Genomic DNA, 16677 nt, shown 5'->3' on the forward strand with positions numbered 1-16677 from the left:
ACAGCCACCTGGCTGGAGAGATACAGCAGAGAAATTAAGCTACAGATCAGGCAAGCAAGGCCTCTCCTGTCTAGGCCAGTGATCCCCACCAGGCTTTCCCCCCCTCCAAGATGGGGGGATGTGACACAGCTGCAGGACCCCCCCCCCAAGCCAATTAGATTGGCCTGGCCAGGCCAGGCCAGACTCGGGGACGGGACACCAGCCTGGCACCAAGGAAATCTGGCACCCCCTTGCTTCTCCTCTAGATATTTGGGGAGAGCCCTGTAGAAGAAAGGGCCAGAACCACCTTTTCCGGTAGTGCTGGCCTACAATTCCCACCATCCACAGCCTTTGCAAGGGAGAAGCAGAACACTGGGCAGGTCCACTATGGGAAATTAGCCCCTGGCCAGATCTTTCCACTCATTCAACTGACTGATTCTGACCCCCCCTTTTTTTAAAACACACACACACACACCATAATTAGACTTCACCCCCTTCTCCACCTGAAGTGGCTCTTCCCAAAAAGAATAGAAAACTTTCTGTAGTTGTAACATCTCAACTTAGCCCCCCCCCCTTCGGGAACCCACATTTCTTTTATTTTTAACTGCGGGTTCACTGTCATACAGATGCAGCAGCCCTGAGGGAGAACTTCTCCCTCCCAAGATGCCCACCTGCAGCTAAGTGACAGCAGGAGGGCAAGACGTGGGACCCGGCTAAGGTGGTGGCTGGGGGCCTTGGCCGTGGCGAAGCCAAGCGAACGGTGGCCCCTCTTGCTGAAAGGACCCTGACAGGCACAAGGGGCTCGGCCTGCAACTTGCCCTCCACAAGGTCATGCCAACCCCAGCACGGTCCCTGCCATGTGCCCATGCCACCGTTTCCACCCCAAGTGGGAAAAGCAGCCAGGCTGGAGAGGGGCTGGGTGAGAAGATCAAGCAGGCAGGAGAGACCCCCCAGGCCCCTTCCTTAGAGGGCTTCTGATCAGAGAAGGCAAACTGGCTCTCCCCAGCCCCCTCCCACTTTCCTGGGCAGAGGCCAAAAGGCAAAGCAAGCCCTCCCAGAGGCTGGCAGCTGACAGTCTGCGCCAGGCTTGGATTCCAGGGTGGGGGGGATGCTTCCCCTTCTGAGAGGCCAAGCAATTCACACAGGGGCCCAAGCTAGCCTCCCTTCAGCCTTCCTGGCCCAAAACAAGCCCAGCGATCTTCTGGGGAACCAGCTACATGTTCCCATCTCGTCCCAGGCGAGGGACTCAGTCCAGCTGGAATCCCAAAGGGCCTCGCTTGCTACCCTGAGAGGTCACAATTTTGGCTGTGGGGGAGAACCAGAACACTATTTCTTCAGGGAGGGGGGGAGATCCCAGGCAGCAGCAGCAGCAATTTCCAAGCCCAGGGGACTGAGGGGGCAGGAGCCATGCAGGGCCCACCGTCCACAGGGTCTCCCTGCTGAGGCTACCTCTGTGCCCCAGAGCTGCCCAGGAGCATGTGGGGCGAAGGGGTCAGGAGGCCGGCAGGAAGAAGCAGCTCATGCACCACTGTCCATTGTGCCAGGCAGCTCTGCTGTTCCCAGAGAAGAAAGCCAGCCCAGAGGGCGCAAGATCACAAGGCAGAAGGGAGGCAGAAGGGAGGCCCTCCCTCCAGCGGGACCCTGCTTAGCTCTGCACAGGGGCTGCAGAAGCTCAAGGGAGAGGGGGTTGAGGGGCTTCCTTTGCAGCTGGAGGAAGCCAGGGGCCTCTGGTCAGTCGGGAGTCCTGCCAGTCCGATGGGCTCTGCTGGCCCAGCCGTTGCACAGGGCTCCTTCCCCAGAGATGTGGCCCAGCTGGATCCCCTGCAGGAAATTCCCCCTGCTGAACCGCCAGCCCTTCCCTGGAAGCTGCACAGGTGTTCCTGAGTGCAACAAGCCGCTTGCAGGAAATTCTCCCCACAGTGCCCGGCTCCTGCTTTGATGCAAGGCTTCACACACACACAGCCCTCATGTCACAAAGCAGCCTGCCAACTAACCGAGTTCGCTAGGTGGACACAGCAACCCGTTTTCCAAAGTGGGATATGCCTGCTACCCCCACTCCCTCCAATGAGGTTGGCTCAACCCAAAACAACAGGTGACTCCCCCCTCCACTGCTTGTGTGAGTCTCTTAACTGCCAGGACTACCCCCTGCCACCCTACCAAGAAGAAGGAAGGAAGGAAGGAGGAGAAAGAGAGGAGAGAGTGAGTGCATCTGACGCCCCAGGATGTTTCTAGAGCTGGCCCAGAGGTTCTGAGACCCCTTCATGCCTGCACAGTGTTGGGGGGCTGGAGGTCAGCCATCCAGCATCAAAGCTGCCTTCCTCTCCCTCCTGCCTGGGAGGAGAGAGGTACTTGAGCCCCCTCCAAACCATAAGAGGGCAGGGGGCTTCTGCAGGGGCTCTTCCTTCAATAGCTGCTGCTCCCAGACTCTCCGGGAGCAAATTTGGTTTCTCCCAAACCAGTCAGTTATATCTTTTCAATTTTCTTTTCAAGCTTTGAATGCTACTCTTCAAAACTGAGGTTTCCCTGCAGACGGTTGAGTCCTAATATAGCACTTTGAGAAGGCTTGTTTTAGTCTTTTTTTAAAAATAATTTTTATTAAGCTTTTCACCCTTAAAAACAAAATGAAGAAAAAAAACACACAAAAAAACCCCAAAAACACATTAAAAACACATCACAAACATAGCATTACATATTTTACAGCTTGTCATATCGGCAATGGTATATATTCTCTGTTCTTTTTTTACTCAATCCTATACATGCTTATATTTACATGCTATTATTCTATTTACCAATCCAATCATTTACGTTTCCAAATTTTAATTTAGTTAGATTAACAATCCAATTTATAATTTTGATTTCTTTTTTCCAACCATCATATAATTTATTCCACACTTTGTAATATTCCGACTCTTCCCTTTCCTTAATTTCTAATGTCATCCTGTCCATTTCTGCACACCGTAAAATTTTTTGGATTATTATTTCCTCTCCTGGAACATTATTTTGTTTCCATACATGTGCTACAGTGATCCTTGCTGCCGTTAATAAATGAAGTATTAGGTATTGCAAAGATTTATCCTTTTTTGAACTAATTATTCCCAATAGATAAAATTCCAGTTTGAATTCCATTTTTAGTTGGGCAATTCCCTCTAGCCAATTTTTGATGTTTTGCCAAAAAATTTTTATCTTGGGGCACATCCACCACATATGGTAGTATGTGCCTAGCTTATACCCACATCTCCAACAATTTGGTGGTAAATTTGGGAACATTTTGGCCAGTCTCGCTGGTGCCAGATGCCATCTGTGGAACATTTTATACAAATTTTCTTTATAGGCTACTGCCATGGTTAATTTATAATTTCTATCCCACAATCTGTCCCATTTTTCTAATTCTATATTATGCCCGAAGTTTTTTGCCCAACAGATCATCGTTTCTTTTACTGTTTCATCTTCCATTTTGTATTTTAAGAGGAAAGGGTGGGTATAAAAGGGTGGGCCGCGGTGTGGCTCAGGCTGTAAGAAGCCTGTTATTAAACACAGCTGCTTGCAATTACTGCAGGCTCGAGTCCCACCAGGCCCAAGGTTGACTCAGCCTTCCATCCTTTATAAAGTAGGTAAAATGAGGACCCAGATTGTTGGGGGGGCAATGTTGACTTTGTATATAAATATACAAATAGGATGAAACTATTGCCTTACACAATGTAAGCCGCCCTGAGTCTTCGGAGAAGGGCGGGATATAAATGTAAATAAATTTTTTTAAAAAACCAGACTTGAAAATGGACTGGAATAGTTCTTTCTTTTGCCAGCCCCAGAGGAGACACTTCTGTGCAGGAGTTACCACCACTCTTACGTGTTTCTGTGGGAAAAGCTGGCAGGGGCTCAGAGGCACATATGCATGGACTGCCAGCTACCTAGCCAAAGCCCATGGAAGACAGGAATAGCTTCCTGGCTGGAGAGCCACAGGTGTGCAGCGCCTCCAGGTGGCACATGTCATACAGACACACACATTTCTCTTGCAGTGCCCCCTCCCCCCCTCGTGAATTAGCTCCCTCTCCGGCTGAGATGCCCCCACCCCCACCCCACCAAAGGAGTGCGACCACCTTCCCAGCCGAACTGCTCTCAGCTTCAATAAGACAGTCTGAAGGGGAAACAGGCTCCTTTCCGGGGGGGGGGGGCTTTTATGAGAAAAGAAACAAGGGCAGCCTTTATGGGGAAATGGGGGGAGGGGGAGGGAGGGCTCCTCAAAGGCAGAACAGACTGTGGCACAAATCAAATAAGGAGAAATGAAAACCCCACCTGGGACCAGTCTGTAAAGATCACCCAGGAGGTCACTCAATAAACTCGCCCCATGGAAAGGCCAACAGTCTTTTCAGCGGCCAAACACTCTCCGTGTGCCTCAAAGTCACAGGCCCCAAAGAGAAGGAGAAGCACAGAGAAACCCAAAGGCTCTGCAGCTCTGAGCAAAGCCTCTCCCCCACCCTCCGAAAAGCAGCCTGGATGTGGCTGGAAACTTTTAGCTGTGTTAGAGGGCCCCGCCTCTCTTTCTCTCTCCCTCCCTCTCCCTCTCCCCCCCCCACATCTCTCTCTCTCTCTCTCACACACACACACACACACACGTGCAGAAAGATGCTTCTTCCCCGTTCCCTGGGGAGGAATGTCAAACAGACCCAAGGAGACCAGCCGGGATAACAGGGGGGATCTTATGCCCGTCGCCTCACAAGCCCTGAAGCCTTCACCTCAATGGCTTCCTGAAGGCAGGGAATGGAAGCAATAGCCACAACGACCTGGCTAAATAAACCCAGGAACCAATTTGGAGTTTCTTTAGAAACCCCAAATTGCCAGCCATGAATGCAAAGCATCACTGGTCAAGACAAACTCAAAGGGTGGCTCCTTCTCCCTGTTACAAGTAGCCCATAAAAAGAATTGATTTTCCTCAATCTGCACTGGCTGTCTCTCTCTCAAGAGCCTTCTAGAAATCTGATACAAACTGGGATATGGCGGAACCGGAGCAATAAAGAAAATAATGAGGGCCCTCTGGGGTCAAACCCTTGGAAAAGTTCTGCCCTCTGGATGAAAGACTCATCTGCATCAGCTGGCAGATCGATACGGCTGCAGGTCCCACATCCCAAGAGGGCCAGCCCTGACTGTAGGGCCAAGTCTGGCCAGGTTTTAGGAGGAGCCTCTCGTTTGCCATGAGGCCAGAAGCCAAGACCAGCCTGTCAGCCCTGCGAGGTAGTCCAGACAGGAAACTGAACCCGTGAGCTGCAACATTGCCTTGATTTTGAGGCTGCAATAACAATCCAGCAAGTCTGAAAGCACTTCTTCACCACCATCACCCCAAGATTTAGGGAAGGTCCCCTCAGAGACGATGCTCCGCACACCCCTCCCTCTTCTCTCGACTGTACTCAGGCTACTGCCTCCCCCTCTTGTCCCCCAAAGTATTCTCACAGCCCCCCAAGTGCTTCTATTAGAGAGCAACCATTTGTCCTTTTGGGCTGAAGGGGTCCTTGGCAGGTTGTCATTCTCCTTGAGCCAGGGGGTCGTGATTTAAGTTATACCCTCCCTCCCGTTCCTTAGGCAAAAGAGCAGGCAACTGCTCAGGCCAGAGCCCCCCCACCACCACCACCACTGGGACTGGCCCCACGGCCTCCTGGGTCCACGCTCCTCCAGGCTGAGCTCCAGCTGGATCTATCAGCTCGCCTGTCTCCTCTCCTCTCTTTGGCCCCCTCCTTCTGGCCAGCCCCCTTGTTGTGCCATCAGGAGGGTGAACAAGGGGGTGCATGCAACAGGGAGACTGGCAGAGCCTTACCTGTCACGCAAGCCCCTCTTTTGGACTCAAAGGGCACCGCAGAGGCTGCCTTCCTAAAAGGACCAGAGCAAAACAAAGACATGAATCAATTTGAGCGGTTCTCCTGTCCCAAGAATCAATATACCTACCTGGCTTGGGCAGTCAGCAACACGAGTGATGGTGGTGATGGAGGCGGGTCCGCACTGTTTACACCCGATGCCGCAACAATCTCAGTGATTGGGCTTCACCTGCAGCTGAGGGGCTATTATAAAGAAGCAGCCTCCAAGGGTTTGGACTACAACTCCCACCAGAGGTGTCATCCCAAATGCTGGGCGATGGCTCCCTCTGCCTGCATCGCCTCCTGTGGCCCACATCCCAAGTTGCCCAGGGAAAAGGGGGGCGGGGCAGAGCTCCACTTAGGCAGAGGTGGAATCCGGATGGAAGGCGGAGCTCACAGGAAGGTTCCCCAGCAGCAGCCAAGGCTGCCTGGGGCCACCTCAAAAGAGAAGCATGAAAGTGGAGAGAAGACCCAGGGCGGGCCTCAGTTTCCCTTGAGGCCGGTTCCTTCAGAGGGGAACTTTCAGCTGGAATCTAAAGAGATGATCAATGAATTCTTATGCAAGGAAGGTACAGAGGGCCTCCTAGGGCAGCTCTCTAGGGCTACCCCTTGGGCAGAATAGAAGGATTAAAACAAATAAAAGTCACACTGGGACCAAAAAAATGTTGCCTTCACATTGAATGGCACAATTTCCCAGAAGCCCCCAGACAGGACCAAACACAAGGGGTCTGGAGTGCCAAGTGGCACCAAGCTGAAATAGTGCTGGGAAAAGGAAGCCGTCCGAAACCACCCACAGGAGGCCCTCCTGCCCTGGCAGAGCAAGAGCCAGTGCCCATTTCCTCCTCCCAAGGAGGCCCCCATGCAGTACATAAGTGAGGGGCACAGGGGACGCCCTCCGTGTTTCTGGGGAAAGGGCCAGGTCTCACCAGCCCTCCTTGCTGCTCCCGTCTCCTTGGCTGGGCCCACAGAACCAACCAGCCTTGTCTGTTTCCCCAGAGAACGGCCCAGGTGAGAGGAAGTGAGATCCTCAAGCGTGCAATTCCCACATGCGCCCACACTCAGGCCTGGGCGACAAGAAGGCCCCACATCTCAGGCCGGCCTCTGGAGCCCCTCTCCCCACCGCACCCAGCTCAGTTTCCCCCCGCCCCATTTCCCAATGGGAACAAGTCAGGGAGTCCAGCCCGGAACAGAGCCCCACTGCAACCGGGGGGGGGGGGCCTTTGGGGGCTTCAGGTGGATGATCCCAAAGGCAGAATAAGCTGTCTTCCCCAACCGGGAGAGGTCAGCTGGCCACAGTCGCGGAGGCGGCAGCCTGTCTTGAATAAGATCAACTAATCGGATCAGATTAGAGACCCAAAGTAAGCCAATTCTCCGAAAGGGAACCAGATGTGGACCTCGGCTAATCTCGCTTCCCCACAGTAGCAGCCAGCACCACCCCGCACAGACCACAAGCGCTTTCTCACTTACGTCTTTTAATTAAGATGATGAGGCTTCACAGCTCTGGCACAGGTCCAAAACCAAAGCAAGCTTAGAAGGGGAAGGAAACATCCCCCCCACCCGTTTCCTTTGCAGAAAGGAGGGGATTTTTTAAATCTGCCAGATAGACTCACTGTACACGGCTCAATCTGGATCACCGGTGACTGATTTAAAAACAAAACCAAGACTTTTCTGGCCACAGAGGAAAAGAGGTTTGGGGAAAAAACTGATGGCTAATTGGAAGCCGTCCTGAATTCTTTATAGTCACCCCACGGCTGCATTAGCAGCTCCAGAGAAACCTGTGAAGCAAAAGGCTTCTAACGGCCAGTTGCTGACGAGATTCTCAGATGGAGTGATCTCCCCCAAGAGGCAGGAAAAGTATCAAACGAGAGACTGCAAGATATATATCCAAGAGCTGGCAGGATTCTTTGCCTATCAACCTACCTCAAGAAAGCACACTTTGATAAAAATACCCGACACCATCATATTTTACAATTTGTGAGAGAAGTTGGCATTCTGTCAGCTTAGGAAATTACAACTGCCTATCAAATAAAGAACAGGAAGGGCACAGAAAGGTACCAGGCAAATCTCAAGACACAAGCCACCAGTCCCTGGCACGGCTCAGCTCGGCCATTTGGGCAGAAGGGTCACATCCAAAACAGCTGGGCTGCAGACCAGAATGGGGCCTCAGAGGCCGGCTGGCTGTGGCCCCGTCACACTGAGGGGGGGTGCAAGAGAGTGGCTGGGGACCAAAGGGGCCTTCCTTGACCCGCTGGGGCAAATTAACAGAAACAGCCATGGAGCTGCGAGAAGAGCCCCCTTGGGCCAACCCACAGAACATTCGGCCATGCTCCAAGGTGGGTCCTCAGGCACCATCTGACTTTGCTGGGGCCCCAGGGGTCCCTTCGGCAGCTCTTCTGTAGGCCTTGGCTGTGTGCTTCAGGTCACTCTCGTATCTTTCCCTCTTATTTATTTATCTATTTATTTATTTATCTATTTATTATCGACGCTATAGAGCACTGCACACCAGAACAACTAGACACAAGAACAGTTTTTTCCCAAAGGCCATCACTCCGCTAAACAAATAATTCCATCAACACTGTCAAACTATTTACTGAATCTGCACTACTATTAATCTTCTCGTAGTTCCCATCACCAATCTCTTTCCACTTATGACTGTATGACTGTAACTTGTTGCTGGCAATCCTTATGATTTATATTGATATACTGACCATCAATTGTGTTGTAAATGTTGTACCTTGATGAACGTATCTTTTCTTTTATGTACACTGAGAGCATATGCACCAAGACAAATTCCTTGTGTGTCCAATCACACTTGGCCAATAAAATTCTATTCTATTCTATTCTATTCTATTCTATTCTATTCTATTCTATTCTATTCTATTCTATTCATTTGTGTAGAGTTTAGAGACCGGCCAGCACCATAAGACCAGCTTACAACCTTAAAAGCAGGAAACACTAATGAATGCCTCTCGGGGACAGGCAGTCCCTCAAGGAACCAGGCCCAACCCAGGAGGGGTTTCAGAGAAGTAGACAGCTCTCAAAGGCCAACCGGAAGTGCAGTGAAGTGCAGCTGGGGAGCAGCAGTGCCACCTCATACAACCCAGAGTGCCCCATTCTGGACCAGCTGTGGCTTCTTGAAGGAGTCTTGAAGGCTGGTTCCCACAGAGTGTGCTGCTCCAGTCCACGTTGAGGGACCATCTGGGGGTCCTCTCCTGATCCCAGAGTACTTCAGCTGGTGAATCGGATGGACCCCCACCCCATGCAAAGCCCCTCTTGGCCACTTTGAGTGCCACCCAGTACTGCAGCAGAAGCCAAGGCCACCAGATGGCCCCGCTGCTCCTGGGCGGATTTAATAACCCAGGAGGGACCTGGCTGAGTCTCCAGCCTGGAGGACCACCAGGCTCAAACTCATCCCAGACCACCTCCTAAGATCATCCTCTGGGCACTGCCACTAAACTCCAGATGGATCTCAGTGGATTTTTTTTCCTGGCTGCAATATTCTTCCCAGAAGCTCTGAAGATGTTCCTGTCCCAGCAAGAAACAGATCACCAAAAGGCCAACAGCGGAGAAATCGCACTTTGTCGCTCTCATTAGGAACACAGAAACTGGACAGCAGAAAAAGATCTCGTGGTCCATTGAGTCTGCCCTGGAATCCAGAATGTGGGCATTGGATCAGATTCACTCTTTCTCTTCCTCCAACCGCCTCCTATGGCACTTCAGTTGCCAGAACCCCCCAGGAAGCTGAGGGGAACCTTGGGATTGCAACGCAGGGCCAGCAAACTCAAGGCTGCCATAAAGGCCTTTGCTGAATTTGCCCACCGGAACCTTAGGAAGAGCCTCTCCCTCTCTGGAACCCTCCTAAGGCTGTGCGCCCTCTATTCCTCCCAGATGGAGGGGAGGGGCAACAGCAAGCTGAAGAGCAATTGGGTGGGGGATGGATGGGTGCCTGAGAGGAGGGGGCTTCCGCAAGCTAGCTGGAGGAGGAGAAGGAGAGCCACAAAAGCAAAGTGCTCAGCCAGGAGAAGAAGGGAGCCAAAATGGACCTCCCACCCCCCAGGCCATCCATATTCTGCACCTCCTGCTCCTGCTCCTGCTGGGTGCAATTACAGCTGAGCCTTTTGTTCCCGCAGAGGGAGGGCATCAGAGGGGAGAGCTTTTGTTCCTCCCTGCTCTGGTCAGAGAGGCTGGAGAATGTGAGGGTCCCTTCCCTGGGCATCTGCTTCAGGCGGGGAGAAAGAAAAGGAAGGCTCAGATGCCGGGGAGGAAGAGCAGAGGGGCAGGAGAGCTTCCAGAGAGCCCCCACAGCCCATAAGACTACTTCAGATCCCCTCTTCCTGAGATCAAGTGGTTCTCTTGAGAGCGAGCAAATGAAGTCTCCCCACGGCACCCACAGTCTCCTCCTTCCTCCTGGGCAGAGAGAGGTTAAGAGAGTTATGGGCTTAAGGAAAGTGCCCATCGCAAACTTAATTGTAGGCAGGGATAAGCACAAAACGAACAGGATTTTGGCCTCAAACTCACAATGACCCCGTCACATTTCACAAAAGACAGCTAAAGCCCTCCTTGACTAGATCCTTGAGCAAACCGTGGGGGGAGCAACCCCGAAAATGGGTGGCTTCCCCCACCCCCGAGGCCAGCCCATTCCCCACCGTGAAAGCCAACACAGGCATGAGTCCCGATGGACCTTGTTTCCCAAACACACGAATGGAGGATCCGTGCTCCGAGATCCGATCCTGTCTGAAGAAGAAGGCAAAAACCGCACACGCTCCCTCGCTCGGTTTCAGAAGAGCTGGGCAGAAACCTTTGCTCCATGGGGCAGGAATCTTTGGGGCAAAGAGATCCAGGAGGGTTCCACTTGGTAGGAAAACATGGGGGAAGGGTCGTGAATGGGGGCATAAGCGTGGTGATGCAGTCACGCAAACCTCAAGGCACATCTAGCAGAGACCAGGACACAAGTACCTAACTGTAGTGTTTGTGTGATGCTAACATTACACAGGTGTTGCCATTTTGACTGGAAGTATCAGCATCTGTGCCACTTGAAGCAGCTTAGGAACGGGGTTCAAACAGGCCCCGGAAGGGCTGCTGGCCTAAGACAGAAGGGCGAGAAGAGGGATGCCAAGACAGGAGACACCAGAAAGCCTGGGAGGAACCTGGGAGCCAGGCAAAGTGCTAGAGGATGGGAGCAAATGGGGGCACACACCCTCCCCCACTACAGCTTCCTACAGGATACAACTAGGGGAGCTCCATAAGAGATGGGGGGGGGAGAAACTCTTGCTTGGCAGGCCAAGGGGGCTGACCAGGAAGAAGCCACCCCTCCAGCCCATCCTTTTGGACCTCCTTTGTCCTCAGCTTCAGCAAGGCACTGGGAGGGGGGTTTCCTACTAGAGAAGAGGGGAGATGTTACCCAGAGGTGCATTCAAGCAGGAGCTGAGAGAGAAAGGGCAGAATGTGGGGGCCCAAAATGTGGCACTGACCAATTAACGCCTTAGGGGCCGCATGGAGATTCAAGAGGATCCCGAGGAGGGGATCCGGCGTGGGACGAGGCCGGCCTGGGCAGCAGCATCGGGGCCGCCCCGCTTTTCTGGGGGGCCGGGCGGGAGCTTCGCGCCCCCTTCGGACACACACTTGGGGTGGGGGAATGCCAAGCCGGAGGGTCTGAGTGGGATTCTGAAGGGAGGGGCCGGGGCGCCCTGCCGGGGGGACTCGGCAGCCGCCTCGGGGTCCAACAAGCGGCCGCCAAGGGAGGTCCAGCCATTCCCGGGGAGGGGCGCAACCTGAGGCGGGGGGCCACGAACAGACCGCTGGGTCCGCCTACCTCGAGGGTCGCCGCGCTGGGCCGGGAGCTGCCCACCTTTTGGCCGGGCGGCGCTGAGGGGCGGCGGGCAGAGGGAAGCGGAGCAGCCCGGCCAGGAGGAACCCCAGTCGTCGGGGCCCGGAGACCCCTCCCCGGCCCCCACGGCCCTGCAGACCCCGCCGCAGCCCACGGCCCGCCTCACCGGCTCCGCTACCGCCGCCGCCGCTCGGCCACCTCCCGCTCTGCCCGCGACGCAGCCCCGCCGAGGCCGCCGGCCCCGAGCACCTGACCGACAGCTCGCCTGGCCAATCCGCTCCAGCGCCTCCGAGGACGGCGGACTTGTCCCCCTCGACGGTTCGGCAAGAGGGGCGGGGCGAGGATGAGGACGGCTGTTTGATGGCCAGATGGAAGGCTGGGCCCGCAATGGGGGCGGTCCGTGGGCTGGGAGGGTCCCCGAGGAAAGCCGAGCTTGGCCGGAGGGGGCGGGGGAAAGGAGGAGCCCCTCCCCTTTTGCTACAACAACCCTGCGAGGTGGGTGCCTCTCGAAGCTCAGCCTCCCAAAGTTTGGCCACCCCCTCCCCATTAGGAAGGGGGTCCAGCAGGTGATGTCCACCAAGTCTGTCCACATCTGTGGCCACCTGGACCAAAGGGAAGCAAAGCTCAGGCCTCTTGGGTGCCTCAAACCCACCTTCCGCTTTGTTGGCTGCCCAGCTCTGCCTTCCCAGAGTCAGTTTTCCCATGCAAATTCCCAAGTCTTTGGATGGACCCCAAGATGCTCCCCACAACCAGGAAGGAGCCCTGCTAGAGCCTTGCCTAAGAGGAGATGCTGACTTTCCTTCTGAGGGGGCCGAATTCATTTTTACCATCAAAAAAGTGCATCCCTTCATTTGTTCTGCCTACCCATTTATATGTCCCTCAAAAGATGTGGATTTTGATCAAAGTCATTGCGAATCTGAGGAAATCTGACACCCGGATGCGCCAGTGATGTTCCACCCTCCCCCAGGATTTCTCCCTGATCTTGGCATTCTCTAACCATGCAATAAAGGGAATATGGATGCAGAATCTTTGGAGTGGGGGGGGGGAGCTACAGTGATGAGGACACCCACAAACAGGTGGGGAAAGAGAGCAGGTCCCAAAGAAGGGAGACTACCTGGAGGCCTTGGGTACCTGAGTAACTCGGGGATGGGTGCCAGGACATCTCGGTGGAGGGTGATTGACAGCCACCCAAATAACCATGCCCTGTCAAGGAGAAAAGGCCAGGTCCATCCATGAAGGGCCACTGGGAGGTTAAATTCTGGATAAGCGGGGGGGGGGGTGTCTCATCCAACAGGCTAGGAGGTCCCAGCTTAGATGCTGAAAGTCCTGCAGATGTTCTGGTGGATCCTATATTGGACAAGGAACTGCTTGGGGTCCTTCTGATCCCAACTCCAGGTGGGATCCACAGACATCTGATGCATCCTTGGAGGTTTGCAGCCAGAATAGGCAGGGAGGGCCAGAGGTTGCCCGCAGAACCTGGGAGGTGGGGGAGGTGAAGAGCAAATCCAGCAGAGGGTCCTGCCTGCCCTGGGTAGAGGGTCCTGTTAGATATCTTGGTGCTCCACCAGGCTGGCTGCACCTGGAGCTTCCCTTCCACCACCAAAGGCTCCAATTCCTAGCAGAGACCCAAGACCATCACACCACTGGCCTCTTCCAGCACTGAAGTAGCTCTGGTGCTCAGACTGTCTGTGTGTCTGTGTGTTTGTGTGTGTGTAGATGCTGCATAGGGAATCATAATAGATGATCTTGCTTCCCCCCCCTCCATGAGTGGAGACACTCCCCCTTGTTTTTGTTTTTTTACATTTATATCCCGCCCTTCTCCAAAGACTCAGGGCGGCTTACAGTGTGTAAACTCAAGCTCAATCCCTCCAAGACGGAGTGGCTGTGGATGCCGGCACCCCGGTACAGTTAGCTGCAGCCGTGGCTGACTGTGGGGGGCGAGATATTGGCCCCAATGGAAAGGGTGCGCAACTTGGGTGTCCTCTTGGATGGGCGGCTGTCGTTTGACGATCATTTGGCGGCCGTCTCCAAGAGGGCCTTTTACCAAGTTCGCTTGGTCCGCCAGTTGCGCCCCTTCCTTGACCGGGATGCCTCATGCTCTTGTCACTTCCCGTTTGGATTATTGCAATGCTCTCTACATGGGGCTGCCCTTGAAGTGCACCCGGAGTGCACCCGGAGGCTGCAGCTAGTCCAGAATGCAGCTGCGCGGGTAGTAACGGGAGCCACTCGTTGCTCCCATGTAACATCACTCCTGCGCAGTTTGCACTGGCTTCCTGTGGTCTTCCGGGTGCGCTTCAAGATTTTGGTTACCACCTTTAAAGCGCTCCATGGCTTAGGACCCGGGTACTTACGGGACTGCCTGCTGTTACCTTTTGCCTCCCACCGACCCGTACGCTCACACAGAGAGGGCCTTCTCAGGGTGCCATCCACCAAGCAATGTCGGTTGGTGGCCCCCAGGGGAAGGGCCTTCTCTGTTGGAGCCCCTACGCTTTGGAATGAACTTCCCCCTGGTTTACGTCAAGTGCCTGATCTTCGGACTTTTCGCCGTGAGCTGAAAACGCACCTATTTATTCAAGCGGGACTGGATTAAAATTTTAGTGGGGTTATTTATATTTTTAGATTTTAAATTGTTTTAAATTTTTCAGCCACATCATAATATGTTTCTTTTTAAATTTCTTTTAATTTGTATACAGTGTATTTTTACTTGGCTGTACACCGCCCTGAGTCCTTCGGGAGAAGGGCGGTATAAAAATCGAAATAAATAAATAAATAAATAAATAAATAAATAAGGCAATTGTGACTTCCTGGGCCGGGTTTTGCCCAGATAAAAGGGTTTTAGACCCTGGCAAAGCCAATCTGCTCCATCTGCTGCCCCCCCGCTTCCCTCAGACTTAATCAGGGCTCCCACTTGCCAAGCATGGATGTGGCCAGGAGCACACAAAGAACACACAATCTCTGCACAGCAGCCGGTTTGCAAGACTTTGGGTGAAAGGGTCACCACTGGGTGGGAGGCTGAGTCCTGCTGGCACTTTATATTCAGAGCAGCTGTGATTTTATCAGGGGAGGGGAAACCAAACTGCCCCCCCCTTCAAGTAGCTGTGTTTTATTTCCAGCCACCCATAGAGGGGAGCTGTGGGAACGAAAGTGTTGGAAACATTTGGGGAGGTGTGGGTGCAAGCTAAGCTTAGCGCTGGCAGCTGGGTAAAGGGCTTGGGGGCTTAGCCCTCCCCCCCTGCAGAAATAAAGGGACCAGACATGACCCCCTGGAGGAAAATGGGAAGGAGGCCTTCAGTAGAGGAACCCCAGTGTTGCCTGGGGCAGCACAGAGACATATCCTGGTGGAGGACTGATCCAGCTTCCTTCTGGGCATAGATCCCAAACTAAGTGACCAGAGAACTGCCAGCCATTTTCCTGGTAAGGTGCTGCCCGTTTCTCTTCAGGTTGGGCTCATCTAGCAGGCAGGAGCCCTCTCTGGAGAGACAGGAGGGATGCCAGCTGCTCCCCCAGAACTGACGTCATCTGCTCACACCATCTGCTGAGGGAGGGGCACACAAGCGTGTGTGGTGGGGGGAGAGTTCCTCCCCCAGCGCCAACGCTCCCTCCTCCTTGCCATTCATTGCACGTCCCCAGGAGCAGCTCTCAAACACAGAGGAACCACTGGTCTCCATGGTGACAGTAGGCATGACGCACTTTGGGTCCACCAGATGAACATCAGAGCCTGGCAGGGCAGAGAAAACCACACCTACGAGGGGGGGCTGCTGGCCAGGGGCGCTGCTGGGGGGCACCCACCCACCCTTGGAGCTTGGGCAGAATGCAGATGTGGGAGCGGTTTGCCAAGGTCACCCGTTTGCAGGAAGAATGGCCACCTGCTAATCTAGCAGCTGAGAACCTTTGTTTGGGGGCGAGGGTGGGCAGCGGGCAATGATGCCATCTGAAATGGCCTTGTTGGTCAGGCAGAAGTCCCCAGGTGTGGCCCAACCCTACTCCCAGCACCCACCCGCCATCTTTCTCTTCTTGGGACCCTCTGTGTCCTTTTAGGATGAAAAGCCATCTCCTGCCAGGGCTGCTTATGGGATCTGAAGTCCAGCCCCGGGACACCTGTCAAGGAAGGGGGGATGGGCCCACATTTGGGTGTGGGTGTCCCTAGTCTGGTGGCCAGTTCCTGCCCCTGGAAGAGCTTGGCCGCTTCCCCCACCCACCCCAAGGCCCAGAAGAATAAGACCAGCCATGGGGAGGCGGGTGGGATAAATCCGTTTTTATTCATTCAAGGAAGACTATTTCTAAATAAAGGCTACATTGTACCGTTCGTTTATCTCCGTTTTATTATTATATTGTTATTATAATATTATCGTTTTGTCTCATGTTTCGGCGTGTGCGTTTCTCGTTCGCTTTAAAAACCCCTTTGCACAGTAGCTCGAATCATCATGCCGGCTGCTGAGAGGAGAACTAGTCGGGAGGGTCGTATTTACAAGGCAGGGTCGCCGGGCTGGGAAGGTCAGGAGCACCAGGGATGGAAGAAGATCGCGGCCCCTACCGGCCCTCGGACAGATCGGCCGGCCTGCCCCAGCGGGAGCGCCTCGCAAGTCGGCAGAGGCTCCGCGCGCGCCCGTTCTTCGGTGCAGCAGCAGCAGGAGCAGGAGGCGGAGCGGGGGCATTCACACGTAGGGGGAGGCCGAGGGTGGGAGGGGGCGGCGGAGGGTACCAGGTTGCGGGAGAAGGAACGGCGGGCCAAAGCAGCCGCCGGAAACGGCTTCAACTGGGGTTGCGGTGAATTCTGGCGGCCCACAAGCTGAGAAGCTGCGAGAACTCAGCTTTCCGCCGGCCCCGAGGCTTGGAGAGCGCACACAGAACGGGGGCAGCTGATCGGGGCACTGGCGGCCGGAGGGCGGCCCATCCTAGCCGGTCAGGGCGTGCAGTTGCCCCCGGGACCGCCGCCGCTGGTCACTTGCTTTCGTCAAGAGTTGCCCAGGCCTGCCCACCTACATCCCCACCCCCGTGGCCAATGGGCTCTTCAGCCTAGAGGAGCCG

At 54.3% G+C, this 16677-nt stretch overlaps 1 protein-coding gene across 6 annotated transcripts in view; it reads right to left on the minus strand.

Annotated features, from left to right (window-relative positions):
* The window catches only part of GNG7 (G protein subunit gamma 7), a 54988-nt gene that overhangs the window by 25215 nt on the left and 13096 nt on the right, over window positions 1–16677 (minus strand). For 2 of the 6 annotated variants that reach the window (XM_058163746.1, XM_058163747.1), the window contains exon 2: window positions 5786–5838. The exons of 1 other annotated variant lie outside the window; for it this stretch is intronic. The gene's annotated coding sequence lies outside the window, so the exon portion shown is untranslated. 3 more of the 6 variants (XM_058163745.1, XM_058163750.1, XM_058163748.1) reach the window with 3 other exon arrangements.

The sequence above is a fragment of the Ahaetulla prasina genome, chromosome 1 (genome assembly GCF_028640845.1).
Source record: "Ahaetulla prasina isolate Xishuangbanna chromosome 1, ASM2864084v1, whole genome shotgun sequence".
Taxonomy (NCBI): domain Eukaryota; kingdom Metazoa; phylum Chordata; class Lepidosauria; order Squamata; family Colubridae; genus Ahaetulla; species Ahaetulla prasina.